General features: G+C 44.8%; 2 long non-coding RNA genes across 4 annotated transcripts in view; both read right to left on the bottom strand.

Annotated features, from left to right (window-relative positions):
- The window catches only part of LOC113949099, an 86,381-nt gene extending 72,168 nt beyond the window's left edge, over positions 1-14,213 (bottom strand). For all 3 annotated transcript variants that reach the window (XR_003528357.1, XR_003528356.1, XR_003528358.1), the window contains exons 1-2: positions 13,894-14,213; positions 11,374-11,504 (exon numbers count right to left, since the gene is read on the bottom strand). This is a non-coding gene — a long non-coding RNA (uncharacterized LOC113949099). The remainder of the gene's footprint in view (positions 1-11,373; positions 11,505-13,893) is intronic.
- Positions 4,970-7,549, bottom strand: LOC113949101. The gene is made up of 3 exons (XR_003528359.1): positions 7,465-7,549; positions 6,878-7,035; positions 4,970-5,319 (listed from the first exon to the last, which is right to left on the bottom strand). It is a non-coding gene; the product is annotated as an uncharacterized LOC113949101 (long non-coding RNA).
- Positions 14,214-15,231: the final 1,018 nt, after the last annotated feature.

Here is a 15,231-nt window from a genome sequence, read left to right as displayed (position 1 = left end):
CCACCTGGTGGATGAGGGGAAGGCTGTGGATGTGTCTACCTGGACTTCAGCAAAGCCTTTGACACCGTCTCCCACAGCATACTCCTGAAAAAGCTGGCAGCCCATGGCTTGGACAGGGGCACCCTGTACTGGGTCAGGAACTGGCTGGAGGGTTGGGCCCAGAGAATGGTGGTGAACGGGGCTGCATCCAGTTGGCGGCCGGTCACCAGTGGTGTCCCCCAGGGATCAGTGTTGGGCCCAGTTCTGTTTAATATCTTTATCGATGATTTAGATGAGGAGATTGAGTCCATCATCAGTAAATCTGCAGATGACACTAAGCTGGGGGGGAGTGTCGATCAGCTGGATGACAGGAGGGCTCTGCAGAGGGACTTGGATAGGTTGGGGAGTTGGGCTGATTCCAATGGGATGAGGTTCAACAAGGCCAAGTGCCGGGTCCTGCACTTTGGCCACAATAACCCCATGCAGCACTACAGGCTGGGGACAGAGTGGCTGGAGAGCAGCCAGGCAGAAAGGGACCTGGGAGTTTGGATTGACAAGAAGCTGAACATGAGCCAGCAGTGTGCCCAGGTGGCCAAGAAGGCCAATGGCATCCTGGCCTGTATCAGGAAGAGTGTGGCCAACAGGTCCAAGGAAGTGATTCTTCCCCTGTACTCAGCGCTGGTGAAGCTTCACCTGGAGTGCTGTGTCCAGTTCTGGACCCCTCAGTTCAGGAAGGATATTGAGGTGCTGGAGCAGGTCCAGAGAAGGGCAACTAGGCTGGTGAAGGGACTCGAGCACAAGTCCTATGAGGAGAGACTGGGGGAGCTGGGGTTGTTCAGCCTGGAGAAGAGGAGGCTTAGGGGAGGCCTCACTCTCTACAACTACCTGAAAGGAGGTGGTAGCCAGGTGGGGGTTGATCTCTTTTCCCAGGCAATTATCAGCAAGACAAGAGGGCATGGTCTCAAGTTGTGCCAGGAGAGGTTTAGGTTAGATGTTAGAAAGAATTTCTTTACAGAGAGAGTAATCAGACATTGGAATGGGCTGCCCAGGGAAGTAGTGGATTCTCTGTCCCTGGAGGTTTTTAAGAAGAGACTGAATGAGGCACTTAGTGCCATGGTCTAGCAACCGCAGCGATGGTGGATCAAGGGTTGGACTTGATGATCTCTGAGGTCCCTTCCAACCCAGCTGATTCTATGATTCTATGATTCTATGAAATCAGTGCAGGTCAGGTGCTGAAAAAAAATTAAGAGGTCTTCTCTCTTGTGACGTACAGATAATATTTCCTCTATTCCTTTATATGGTAAGTGGTTTATGCTCAAGATTGCAGCCCCAAGTCCTGCGCTTTGAGGACACTCTTCACTGTTATTTTGGTACAGCAATATCTAGGGAAGTCCAAAATTTGGTCTGCTGTCTATGACACTGCAGCCCCAGCACAAATTCTTCTTACTCTGCTATGCTCCATTTCATACAGACTGGACTACTAAAGTCTTGGTGGGGCAATGCTTGGGTTCCCCTGTTGCAGAATGACCTCCCAGCGGTGGATTGTCTGTGTCTGCAGGGCTCACTATGTGGACAAGGGCTTGCCAGCCAGCCCCGGAGGAAACTGCCTATGCTCTGAAATGGATTTTTTAACCAAGAAACAAAGTTTCCTTTCCTGTAACCCCAGACTTATTAGTCAGCACTTCACACATCAATTATTTACAACAAAAAGCAAGAAAAGCAATTTTAAGATTTTGTAGGATGGAGGGAAAGAGAAGGGGAGACATAGCCCACACCAATCCTAAGTTAAATGGATTCCCTTTCTCTGCTTTTCAGGTCCCCAAGAAATTTTCTTTATCTTTGTACAGTCTTTTGTGTGTATCAACTCCAGGCCTAGATATTTGTGTTTAGCCTCAAGGTCAATGCAAAGAAAACATGTTGTACAGCTAGGGAAAGTAGGCACGAAGAGCTGAAATAATTTAGCTATGCCTTTAATTCCCTGTACTGGCTATGTCAGGATCCAAAAGTAGCATGTATGCACTCCCTCCTTGGAGACATGGGAATTCAAGTAAGGGTACCATTCCTGTTTGTGCAAGGTACCTGAAGGCTTTCGTTTATGCACCCTTTGGCAAGGAATGTGTAGCTCTAGACTGTAAATGAAAATTGTATTGAGTCACAAGGAAAATCCATGCAACCCACAACCTTCGCATTTAACCATACTGGTGAACACGGGCTGAAGTCATGGAGGCAAACGTACCCTGCTCTATGTGACAAAGGGATCAGTAGCTGCCTAATGTATTTTCCAGCCTCCATGGGCTGTTTGGCTGCCACGATGATGTTGTGAGGTGGTGACAAAGGATGCAGGAAGTTCTTATTGGGAGGATGCTGTGATGAGGAAGCAAACAAGATGAGCTGTTAATGAAAGACAAAAAACACTGAAATCCCTCAGAATATGTGGGGACTTTTCTGGTGAGTAATACCAACATTTTAGGAACAGAAAAATGAGTCATTCCTATTCCACATAAACTCCTCTCATCCTGCCGTGATTTAAAAACCAGTACAGTCCCATGGAGTCCCTCACCATGGGATGGAGTAAATGACATTTCTCCTGTAGGAAAGACAAGGTTTCAGCATTTGCCCAACACATCTGTGTCCTGAGACACCTCTCAAGGAAGGGTGTGATGATGGGAAAAGTCATTAGGGCTGTAAGGGAGAATGTTAAACACCTTTGGGCTCCGTCCAGTGAGAAGAACAGCTACCCTGTCCTCTCAAACCCAGCCGGCAGCAATCTGCACCAAAAACTATATGAGGGACTCTATTACAAACCCCTTTTCCTCTCTTCCTCCAGCCATTGGTTGCATGGGCAGTGTTGGGTGCCGTGGATGTGAAAACTGCCTGCCTCACCCTTTTCAGAGTGAAGCAGCCAGTTAAAGCAAGTAGGGTGGGTGAAAGTCTTTGTTATGATGAGCTGGTCACAGGCTCGTGCACAGGCCACCTCACTGGAGGGCTGTGAGCAATATCAGTAAACACGTTTCATGCAAACATCGTTATCCTTGGCAGCTGCAGTAAAAAAGCTGCAGCTTAAACGAGCGTCTGGTTCCTCAGTCTTTCCTGTGCTATGATCTCATGTTACAATGTGAGCAAATTTCCTATCTGTGAAGAAGGGAAGCAGAGAAGCCCCTGGGGAGCTGAGGTGGATTTTCCCTTCTTCCCATCAGGTGCTACTTTTAGCACAGGGCTGTGGTACATCCAGGAGCCCGGGTCAGGGTTAACGAGGGGCTCCCTGAAGCCCCACTGCTGAAATGTTCAACCTCCATGCCCCTTGCTGAGTTGCTGTTGTGCCAGCAGCATGTGCTTCGGTCTCTCTGGGGCCCTGCCTGCTTTGGGACCCTGCCCTGATGGGTTCCCTTAGAGAGCAAGGCATTGCAAGAGGTCAGCGTGTCCAAATGAAGTCTCCAAGAGGCAGGGGGGGCTGGTGCTGGCATGGAGGAGATGTGTCAGGCAAACACTTCTTCCAAGATCTGGGGCTTTTACTGTTCTCAGGGCTATCCTTTTCATTCAAGGAGGAGGGGAGGATCTGTGTACTCCCATCCAGCAGGGATCCTGGGGGACACATGGTTTGCCCAGCTGGGTATAACAAACAGGTGAGTTTCATACCATCCTGGGTCCAATGCCAGCCATCTACAGCAAGAACAGCAGGAACTTGTCTAGATACCTTTGGGATCCAGCTGTTTATTTTGATACTGTGGCTGTGTTTGGATTTGTGCTTGTGATTTTTCTTTTTTTAGAAGTATAGGGTATTAGTTCTGGCTTGTGCAATTGTTGTACCATGTTCTGGTTTTGTGTTGTACAGGGCTTGGCAATGGTGTCAGGAGATGTGCCCCTTAAGTACTCTTATTATTTATCTTCATTGTAAAAGCTGTACCAAATAAGTACTGGGCATTTCCAGAAATTGCTATTGATTGGGCAACTGCGTTTACAAAGCTAATCAATAAGTTCCCCCCACCACATATTTATTTGTGATACAACTGCTCTCTTTGTGTGCCTCATGTGCTTTCCAGAGCTTGTAATTTGTCCAGTGTAAATAGCTGATTTCATTCTTTTTCCTGGGGAAAAAAATAGCCCTGCTATTATAATGCCATGCCTCTTCTGGTGAGGGAGGTGTATGTGTCTTCCTGCCTTTAGGGTGGGTAATCTCACCCTTCACAGGAAGAAGATGAAGGGATGGGAAAGAGCCTTGTTGTTTCCTGAACACCAGAGTTACTGAAGTCTCCTGTGGATTTTTGTCCCTTGGCCTTTTCATCCTACTTCTGTTTCTACCATAATAACCCCAGCTCTTTTCACACTGCTCTTCCTGTGACTCTACGACACGGAAGATAACGTAATGCTGTAGCTGGGACAGAGCTGAGCAAGCTCTGGTTGGCCAGCCAGGACACACGTCCTGTTCAACCAGGCAGCTGTTCATTCCCTAAGGGCTGTGCACCATGTGCCTTTCCACAGAAACTCCTCTGTATCTCTACCTCCACTCCTCTATAGGTTCTGCCAAATCCTGTAGGCGCTTCTTGTTTCTGACATTTCTACCACTCTTTCGAACGAGACCAATTTGAGTCAAAAGGTTCAAAAATTCTTAGAAGAGGATGTATGGTGGATCATCTGAGTGTCAGTCCAGGAAGAATCCTTTGTGTGGATGGCTGAATTGCCAAAATATTTAAAGCTCTATTTAGGATTCAAAGTTGAGTTTGGATATCTTCCTCTTCTGGCCTCAAATGACTTCCTTTATGCTGCCCCTGCAGTCCTGGTTTGCCTATGGCAAGAATGAGAAAGCACACAAATTTCTTCTAAAGGATTTCCCCATAAACTGGAACCACCAGAATTTTGCAAGAGCTTTTTCTGTGGTGTGGGACTATGACTAAAGAGACATTGCCTTTTCTTGCTCCATTATGTCTGACTATGCCCTGTGTATACTTGGATATGTGAATACCCCCACCTTTCTCCGTAAAGGAGAAACAGACCTACAGTTGATTTTTGAAACCCAATGGATCCCACATTTCTCTCTGCAGTTTCCCACTTTGATCTGTACAGTCACCACAATTGGCCCTGTTTTGCATGTTTCACTTTATTCTCACACAGAGATCTGATACTAGATCCAGGATGGGATTTAAATCAACAGGCTCACATGTTGGCCATATTTTTCCACGATTTTGAGACTTTCCTAGGTACTACTGCTCTGACCATAATACTAAGCAGGGCCAAAAACAAGGTAGTGTAGAATGTGGTGTATAAGAATGTTAATTATTGTCAAAATGTGTTACTATTTTTATTGTATTCTTTCAGGAATTGTAGAACCTGTTGATCAGCCACCTAAATAGGGAAACACAAATAATCCTTCTGGAAAATCAATGGTCAGGCAATAGTATGCTCTGTGTACAAGACTCAAGGAGTTTTCAAAAGTTATAGGTGCTGTTTGGCCAGCTGGATGACTGTCCAGTTAGAGCACAAATAGCCTGAAACAAACCATGGTAAATGCTGCTTCTTCCCCACCTGATAGTTTCAGGACATGGGAAAAGAGCTGAGTGTATTGGAAAGGGGGAGAGTTTTGAGGATGCTGTGGGTACTGGGCTGGCTTAAGGTGTAGGTCATGGTGACTATGAGGGAATCTTGAAGCCTTGTACAGCTAGAGGTAGATGTGCTGGTAGCGGGAAAAGACATTGGGTGAAAATTCTTAGATCATGAAAAGACGAATCATGAGGCCTGAAATAGCTTGGATGATAAAACACAGCAGTATGATGAAATACTTGGTTTCTCAGTCTAAAAGAACTCCTATTGCCAATTTCTGTCAGGTTTTTAAACAACAAAAAGTGGCTTTCTTTGGCACAAGATACAGTATAATGCTATGTACTGAAAAAGTCAAATTGACCTGTGTATAATTAATGTTTCTCCTTAATATACATGAAAGCTTACAGCCAGTGGAGCTAACCTCTTAAAAAGTGAACCTTTGTCTTCTGAATTTGCCTGAGATTACTTAAATTCAAGGCTCTAGACACAATTACAATTAACTCCTATTCCTTCCTTGTGCTCCTCTGTACACTCAGTTGCTTGTCCACACCCTCAGCTTCTTGGATCATTGACTCAGATGTTTAAATGGAAAAATACTCAGCACAAGTTTATTGCAATGAGCAGAAGCAAAGAGGGTCTCCGCAAATATCTTGGTTCTTTGTATGCAGCTGGGTTCCCCTTTGTTTACTTGACTTCCCAAGTTATTTTCAAGCCACTAAGGTCATTGCTAGTTAATAGTTGGCTAGAAATCAATAGACAGAGAGATGGTTAAAGATAAGTTTTAATAATGGGTGCAATCAAATTCTAGCAACTTTTATCTCTCTGCTGCTGCCAGTGGTGGGTGGTTTTTGTGCACTGACTCCATTCATCTCCCAGCTGTACAAACTCCAGGCAGGGGTTTTATCTTTGTAAAATAAAAAGCAAAAGCCCACCCTGGTGCTTAGTGCCCTGCTGCTGGAGAGCTGAGCCCAAGTGTGCTTCAATGCTTTCCATCAGTTTCCACAGGATTTTCATCCCATGTTCACCACTGTCCTGAGAAAACAAAGCCCCAAGACAGGAAGTCATACAGAGATGGAGCATTATCATGTTTTGACTGATCTCTGAATGAATGGGGGCATCTCAAAGTCTCAAGGAGCATTGCTAGTAAGTTCAGGTTAGTGCTTCTGCACCCTAAATTGAGCACTTTGTTGAAGCTGGATTTTGAAAGAGCTTCATCTTAGAAGAAAAAACATTGTGCTGTGATTTATGCCTTAAATCTCAGGGTTTGCTTAATTTGGAGCATGTGCAGGGCACTGCAAAAATCTAATAGTTATCTCTTGCCAGCTGGACATTACCACACACAAAACAGATCTCTCTCAAATACCTCTGGTGTTGAGTGAGCAAGCGTGTTCAAAGCGTGTTGGAGACGATGGCTGCTGCTTTGGGCTTTGGATCAGGTGTTGCATGATGCTGCTTGTGCAGAGGTTCCTTGGCTGCCCACAGTTCGCCTGCCAATCCCGTGCCTGGCACCAGGTTCTCTTCCTGAGGGTTTTGCAGAATGTTATTGGGCTGTGATGCAATGGCATCCCATCCATCTTGCTGCAGCAGATTCACCCACATAGGTATGGCTGGCACTTCCATGCATGCTCAAGCAAGTTAAAATCTTAGACACTCCACCTAACGCCCTGCCAGATGTTTTCACAAATATGACAGGCCATTGGGATGGCCTGAGCATGGAGTGCCTGCCAAGAATTTCAGGGACTTGTGCTCAGCTCCCTGTTCTGCTCCAGACTTCACATTCTGCCTCAGGCAAGTTACACTCAGTTCTCTAGGAGTACAATGGGAATAGCAAGTATCCAACTTGTGGGATTATTGCAATGGTAAACACCTCTAAGACTGCAGGATGCTGTGCCCCTGTGATCAGGACAGCCATATCACCAACTGTATAAAAAGTGACTTGAGCTCCTTTACCTGCTGAATGCTTCAGGGAATGATACATCTGCTTCAAGATGTGGGAAGGGACTAGGTAACCATCTCAGTACTCAGGACCTCCTCCTGTGAAAACACTGGCAAATCCTGAAGGTGTTGCTAACTGGCATGTCACCTGAAAACTTGCACCAGAAGCACCAGGCACCTGAGATTCCCCTGTTGCAAGAACTCTGTCCAGGCTGTGAATCAGAGGAATGAATTCAGACTGTGAATTCAGGGCTATGGATTAATTCTGTGAGTGAAGAGCTGCAGGGCATAATTAACTAGCCAATGCTACCTCCTCAGGAATTACCTAGAGCCTGCAAATGTTTGCAGCTTCTCCAGAGTACAGAGACATTTAAACAAGTGCAAGGGTTACTAGGAGCTTAGAAAAGTTACCAGTGGCTGCACTGCCCTCTCAAAGCTTGCAATCTCTTTACACACACCACATCTCCAGAGGAGCTGCTTCTTTCTACCATCTCCACCCCTCCCTCTTTTTTGCAAGAGCTGGTCTGCTAGGAGAAAGGCCTTCTTGGCAAGAGGCACTACTTTTCAGTACACTCCAGCTGGTTTGGCAATGTCAACCAGTCAAAGAGACAACTGTTTGGGCAACTGAAGAACACCAGGGCATGGGTTTTAATGATTCACTGGTGGAAGAGATGTGGACTGTTCATTACAAATCCTACTGAAGATGCATGTTCTGAATGATTCTAGTAGTAACCTCTGAGTAACTTCATAAAGTATTAGATAAATGCAAAGTGGCACAAGAAAGAATAGTAGAAGGTCTTGGGGTTGTTGGACATCCAGACAGCATATGGAGTCCATTTTCACTGAGACATTAAAGAAAAATGTTCACATGTAGAGTATTTTACATTTATATGTAAATAGAGTATTCAATTTCAAAATTAAAAGGTGAAAGCTGAGTTATCAGTTTGTTGTTATTGTGTGCAAAAAGAGGACACCTCAATGGATTCAAGGTAGTCCTGTTTTTATGGGTATCCTAGGATGCAGACCCTTTGCAGTGGCATAATCTAGCACACCAGCTCATCACATTGTCTAGGAATTTCCTTGTTGGTCTATCTCTTTTAAATAATTTCCAGTCCACTTTCAGAGGTAAAATCTCTGCATTAATGCCCTTGATAACACACTAGAAGAGGCAAATACCTTGCCCCAGTTTTACCAGCTTATCTTCTCTATGGGTTGTGGCTATAGAGCAGTGAGCAGTGAAACAAAAATACAGCTGAGGATCTATTCCTGCTTTCTGTGGGCAAATCATATCATATCGCTCAATCAACCTGTTAAATATAATTTAATTCCTCCTGATCCATCTTCTGAGGCTACAGGCTGTTTGCTTGTCTGTGAGGATCAGCATGTGAGAGCAGAGTTTCCTGGTGCTTGTGATAAAGAACGGTTTGTAAGCCTATTTATGCTTGGTACCCCTGCCTCTGGTGCTGTGTGAATGGTGTGTGGCCAGTCACACCTGGCACGGAGCCACACCTGAAAACCAAACCTTTTCTGGGCTGATAAGCCAAGCCATGTAATGAGAAAGGAACGCTCTGCCTTGCTTTTGAACACACTCAAGGACACACACAATGTCAGCTTGTCCAAAGGCAGGATTTGTTTGAAAAGAGACGCAAGGAAAAAAAGAAAGTAAAACCCATATTTTTTTAATACTGAGCAAACAAAGCAAGGGTTTGGATGTTTGCGGATTAGGACTTAAAATCTGTAAGCATTAGGCTCTCATTTGTTTTGAATAAGGCCAAGGTCACAAATGACCTGAAGTAGTGGTTGTGTTGCTTTGCATGAAGAGGTGATTAGAGTTTGCGAATTAGTAGTAAATTTGGCCCAAAAGTGCTTCTGAAAGGCCCAGCCTGTTTGCTCCTTAGTGTCAAATATGGTTTGAGTTTTGGTCAAGGGAAGAATAGGGATGTTGACATCAAATATTTTCCCATGGCTTGCAGACAGCATTTTGACTTCTCTTTCAAAAGGATATTTTTGATGTGCAGAACTTTGGTTTGAAAGTGTGGAAAGAGGGAGGGCAAAGTTAAGTAACTCCAACCCTAGAATGCTGATATCAAATTAAATGTTTTGGACAGACCCTGAAGCAGGTTTCCCAATTATCTTTGTTTTGATGAAATTGTATGTTTCCCACTTGGTTGTCAAGGCTGAAGAAAGGAAACTCTTCCCTGTAGTCCCACCTTAAATCAGACTATCAGGTAGGAGATCACATAAAGGTTCTGGGCTCATTACTTTGGGTGCAGCACAGGCAAGTAGCAAAAACAACCTTCCCCTCCCTGATGAACGCCTGAACAGGAATTAGACAGGATGCAACAAGTGGACAAAACGCAAATGGGAGTGTTGGAGGAGGATGAAATGAGGAGGAAGCTGTGCCTTGCCATGGGCGAGCCTGCTGCCAGGTGGGTGTGAGGAATAGGCTTGTGGCATAGAGGTGTTTTAAGGAACTATGTGAAAGATGCTACTCTGCCTGTTGATGTGAATTTTGAAGCCCACATGGTAAAAAATAATCTCTGCTGTTTTTGGCATTAATGACTGGTAGTTTCATCAACAAGACCTGAATGTGAATGCTGTCATGGGAGTTTCTGCTTTCTTCACTGTCTCAGATAGTGCTATAAGTCATGCTCAAAACTTGTTGACGTTGTCTGGGCCCACTGCCAAGGCCCATACAGGGCTGTCTGGGGGTTAGGGGGCTTTCTCTCATGGGCAGTCAACCCAAAGGTTTTCATCTTCAGAAAATGTCAGTTAACAGATCGAAGATGCTCAAAAATGCCAAATGCTCCTGGTTCCTGTTGTCTGCAAATTGGAGAGGTGGGTGGTCTGAATAAACATAAGAGTAGGACTCTCAGCAGCAGCCAAATGCTTAAGTACTTTGCAACCCAGTGGCTCTCAGACAATATGTTTTTGTTGATCCTTCAGCAGGTGATGAACTGGAGACTTAGATCTGAGATCCTGCCTGGAGTCTGCAATTCTCAAAGCTGTGTGCAAACTTTCAACTTGGTTCAGCAAACTTTGGCACCTTTGGAAATGTGCACCCACGTGCAGCTGAGGCAGAGAATAGGGATAAAATGAAAGGGAGTGCAAGGTAGCAGTGCAGCTACCAAATAATGGTTCAACACTTCTTTTTTTTGAGGGTAACCAACAGCTGATCAATAGGCATCAACTAAAACTGTGGTCATGATCCAGCATTCGATTGATACCCATCCTCTCAAGCCTGGAACAAATATAATTTGTTCCTTGTTGCTATTTGGGTCAGGACCCTCTTAGTGGATTTCCTCTAAAGAGACAAGAAAAGTAGCTACTAAAACTAAAGGAGAATATTATTTGCTAACCACAGAGTCCTGGGCTGCTAATTAGGAGAAAGTTTCTAACACTCAGATTTTGAAATTGCTTCCCAGTAGGAGCAATCAATGCAGGAATGTCCTGCATAAGGATGTGGCTTGACAAACTTAAAAAAAATTGTCACAATTACAAGAAGAGAAGGTCTACAATAGCAAGAGCTTAAATATACTAATCCATGAGTCTTTCCAACCCCCTGTTCCCGTTTTGATCATCCTGTGATATTAGCTTTTGTTTCAAAGCAAGCTGGACTAAAACTCAACTCCTTGGTATCATCTTTCGTCTATTCCCATCCCTAACCAAGCTATTAACTTGCAGTATCAGTTATTAAAGGCACCTGTGACCCCCTACAAACCTCCAGAGACAACTGACTGCCTACTTCTCCTTCCTGATCTGGTTTGAGGTCAAGATCTGAATATACTTCAGCATTGCAGTCCAATTAAAAAATTCAATTTGTGTTTAAAATTTGTTTGGGGGTCTTTAATTCCCTGCAGTAGATTCTTCCCCTCCTTGCAAAGTTGTAGGGGAAAGCATGTTCAGTGTTATTAAATGACTCACCAAAGTAGCCCAGTGGCTTAGTGGGCTTATGTGAGGCTTAGTGCACTCAATGGAGCACGATGGGACACCCAGCACTGTCTGCCAGGTCAGGAGTTGAATTGGTGCTATCTGAGTGATATTATCCAGGATGCCTGGGGACAGAGGAAATTAAAAGTCACTAAAGCTTACTGCCCTGAGCCAAGACTCAATTGCAGAATCACCTGCAGGGTTGGCCTGCACACCTACTGCCTTTTTTTTTTTTCCCCTTGGTTGACTCTTAAATGTGTTTTTATTTCCAAGCCAGTGGATGGCATAAGGCTGGCTCTGGATGGCTGAAATAGTCAGGGATGAGGCAGAATGGGATTCACTGATGTGCAAAAGACCTTGGATACTGTTGGGAGTGAGGGATGAGAGTGATGGGAAATGAGCAGCTCTTTCCATTTTGACTTATGATCTCTGAGCCTACAAAAACCAGATGTGGGTGAAGGGCTTTGCAACCTGACTTGGGAGGGCAGGGGAAGCGGGGGGAAGCAGGATAAGGCTGTTCTGAAATTTTCATAAGAAGGCTTTGTTCAGGGAAAATATGGGGTTTCAACAGACCATAGTTTTCTCTTTACCGGGAGAAATATTTGCTGTTGAATACAAACACTCTTCCCTCCTCAACCTCCCTACTCCTCTCTCACCCAGCTTTTTTAAGCTGGAAGCTAAACTAATAGGAATAGTTTTGGATCAAATGAAGCACCCCACTTTTTTTTGGGGTTTTTTTTTTTTTTCTTCCAGTTTTTAGAAGATAATAAAAAGTTTTATTTAAAAGAGATTGGAGTAGAAATGTAAAATATCAAGGTGAGCTGAAAGTTCTGGAAAAAATATTCTTCAGTTTGACTCAAAATAAAACCTTCAGATTATTCTGAACTGCCAGTGAACCGAAAAATCAGTCATTTGCACTAATGATAAGTAACTGGCAGGTTGTTTTGCCTGTCAAATTCTGTGTCTTGTGGAGTGAGCACATTGTTGTCTGCTGACATGATCTACTGAGCTGTTTAAAAAAAATAATAATCAAATACAGCTCCTCTCTGCTGGCAATAAGGCTCACTGACAGGTGCAAGGGACTTACTTCCTTGTGTCTGGACCATGGGGATGAGGGAGCCTAATCCCAGTTTGTGTTCTCAGAAACCACCATGGCCTAATAAACACCCCAAATTTTCCTCTGAGTAGTAATGTTCAGACACTGTCATAGCAATAATCGCTGATTATCTGGATGGCAGTGGAGTCTCCATGCAGCCACCCATGCCAGGGCAGGACAGAATACCACAGTGTGTTCCAACGGGAAAGGCAGAGGATAAGACGCCAGGGGGAGAAGGTAGTAACTGTGCTTTTCTCAGCACTCTGGTAAGGGTTGGTGTTACCACCACCATAAACGAGGACAAATGACAAAAATCAGCTGGGCTCTTCAGTAGGGTAAAGAGAAATGAGAGGAAAAAAAGAGGAAACTGGATGTCTCCTGGTTTCTTCTTCTACTGGGAGATGGATGTGTGTTTGGGAAGCAAGCTACCTTCACCCACAAATGATATATTAGGTACCCCATATATCTTGACACTTGTATCTTAGTGCTTGTACTTATTTACCCTTGGGTGCTTTTCTGATAACACTGCCAAAACAGAGGTGAGCAGGCTGCCTAAGCAGACTAGATGGATGGGAAAGAAGAGGGGAAATGTAATAACTGTAATTTCATGGTACATCTACCAGGTGACCGGAGACTTGCTGAGTGAGGCGGTGTCTGAGCTGAAAGGAAGTTCTGGGAAACTGTATGAGGGTCTGGGTTTCATCTGAGGTGCATCTGGTGGTTGTGGTTAAGGCAGAAATCTGGTAGTCTGGTAATTAACCCAAATCAGAGTTTAGGGGTGTGTGAGAAATGAGCTGCCAGTGTGGGCTAGACCTCTCATCTTCATATGGTTCCTCTTGTTGGTTGTGTTGATCCCCAGGGGGTTTCTGGTCCTACATGCAGAAGGGGAGGCAGCTTAGCAGGAGCCTGCCCAGTGCAGCCCAAGGACTAACTGCCAGCAAGGCTCTTGGCAGCCCTGCCATGCTGTGAGAGCAATCCTGAGGCTGACATCTATGGGATGGGAGCTGTGGGACCGAATAGTTGTAGCAGTATAGGGTATTTGTTTTAAGTGCTTCAGGGTTTAGGTTATGTCTGGTGATTCAGTATTTTAGTTCTTTTAGACCCTGCATGGTTGCTACCCTAAGGAAAGGGTACCAGTCTAGTGAGTAGGGCATGCACAGGAGCCAGGTCTAGATCTACCACCAGCTTGCTGTGATCTCTGGAAATCTCTTGTGTGGATAGAGCAAAACTCAGTAACTATGTGCACCCCTCCCCAAGGACCTGTAAACAAGGTCTATTTCTCAGAAAAAAATTCAGGCCATGGTACAAGTAAGCCTCACTCTAGAAGCTAAACAGGCTGCTGTAAATCCGAGTAGAATAACATGTAGTGCTGTCCTCTATTCCCCACTTGAAAAAAATAATTACTTTAATTTTCCTACCTTTACTTGGGTTTATTCTCTAAAACGTGAGATGCCAGCTCCATCAGATGCCTGTGCAGAGGCACAGTCACAGCCAGTGTGGTAGGAGAAGGGAGGGCAGAGCCAGAGCATGTGCTCATGATTCCTTTGCTCAGAAACTGCCTTGCACACAGCCTTGGTTGGCTTTTTTTTCCCTAACTAACTAAAAGAAGTCCAAAAAACTGTCTGGTCCTTGGTGCCAGTATTCCCAGAGCAGCTAGGTACCAAATCACAGTGCAAATAACAGTACCAGTAAATGACTGCTTTCCTTGTGCACACTCCTGGGTGCCTCAATACTTTGTTCCAAGGAAAGTGGCATGAAGGCTGCAGGAGTGTTCCTGCTTTCTGCAGACCCCATCTACAGAAGGATGGAGAGTTGGTTTCAACAGGCAGCATTGGCTGCCAACTCCTGCCTTCTTTCGCTGATTGCAAACAGCATTTCCTTATTGGGTGATGGGTCCTGGTGCCAAGTCCTGACTACCCTCACGTACCCTTCCAGCTTTCTGCTCTTCTGCCATGAACATGACCCATGTCACGCGTTTCTGCTTGGTCCTGACCCTTGTCATGGGGAGAAAGGACAACAAGAACTAGCTTTTCATCTTCAGATGTGCTTGGTATTCACACCCTGGGTGCTATGCCATGCATGATAATTACCATGTCCTCCTCACTCTTATCCCAAAGGAGACTGGTTGTTCTTCCTTTTGCCTTCCTCTTTTTATACTTGTCCCTACTGAATTTTCTAGCAGAAGGAATAATTGCACAAGTCATCACAAAACAAAAACGACTTTTTTTGCCTCTTTTCTGTTAGTCACCTAACAGGATCTCATCTCCAAATAACTTTCTAGCCCTCAAGGATATACCTACCTGCCTCTTCTACTTCCTACCCTTGCCAAGCACAGGCTGCCCACTTGTTTACATAGCTCTGCTGAGGGTGAACCAGTACGTCCTTTCCTTGGCATCTCCTTCCAAAGATGGGACTGATGCTGCTCTACTTTCCAGATGGATTAGAGCTATAGACTAAGAGGTACAGCAGAAAGTATCTGCTGTGGTTTGTTATTCTCTGGAAAAAGAAACAAATTACTTTCATTCGTGGAAGGGCCATATCTCTACCACGTTTCTATCTAAAAATCAAAACAGGATAAATTCAGTGTTTAGTGGAGGGGTGTATATTAGACTGCAGAAGTCACTATCCCAACTTGAGGTCAAAAACTGTCAGAGGTTTCGGTGAGTTTCCTTAGTTACATTGGACAGGATAAAATCACATGGAGAATGGGTGCTTCAGAACAGAAATCAGCTACCCCCTCACCAGTGTCACGTACA

This window comes from Corapipo altera, unplaced genomic scaffold, assembly GCF_003945725.1.
Source record: "Corapipo altera isolate COAL_440 unplaced genomic scaffold, ASM394572v1 113, whole genome shotgun sequence".
NCBI lineage: Eukaryota > Metazoa > Chordata > Aves > Passeriformes > Pipridae > Corapipo > Corapipo altera.
The sequence above is the reverse complement of the archived record's forward strand: the minus strand, read 5'-3'. Positions and strand labels throughout refer to the sequence as shown.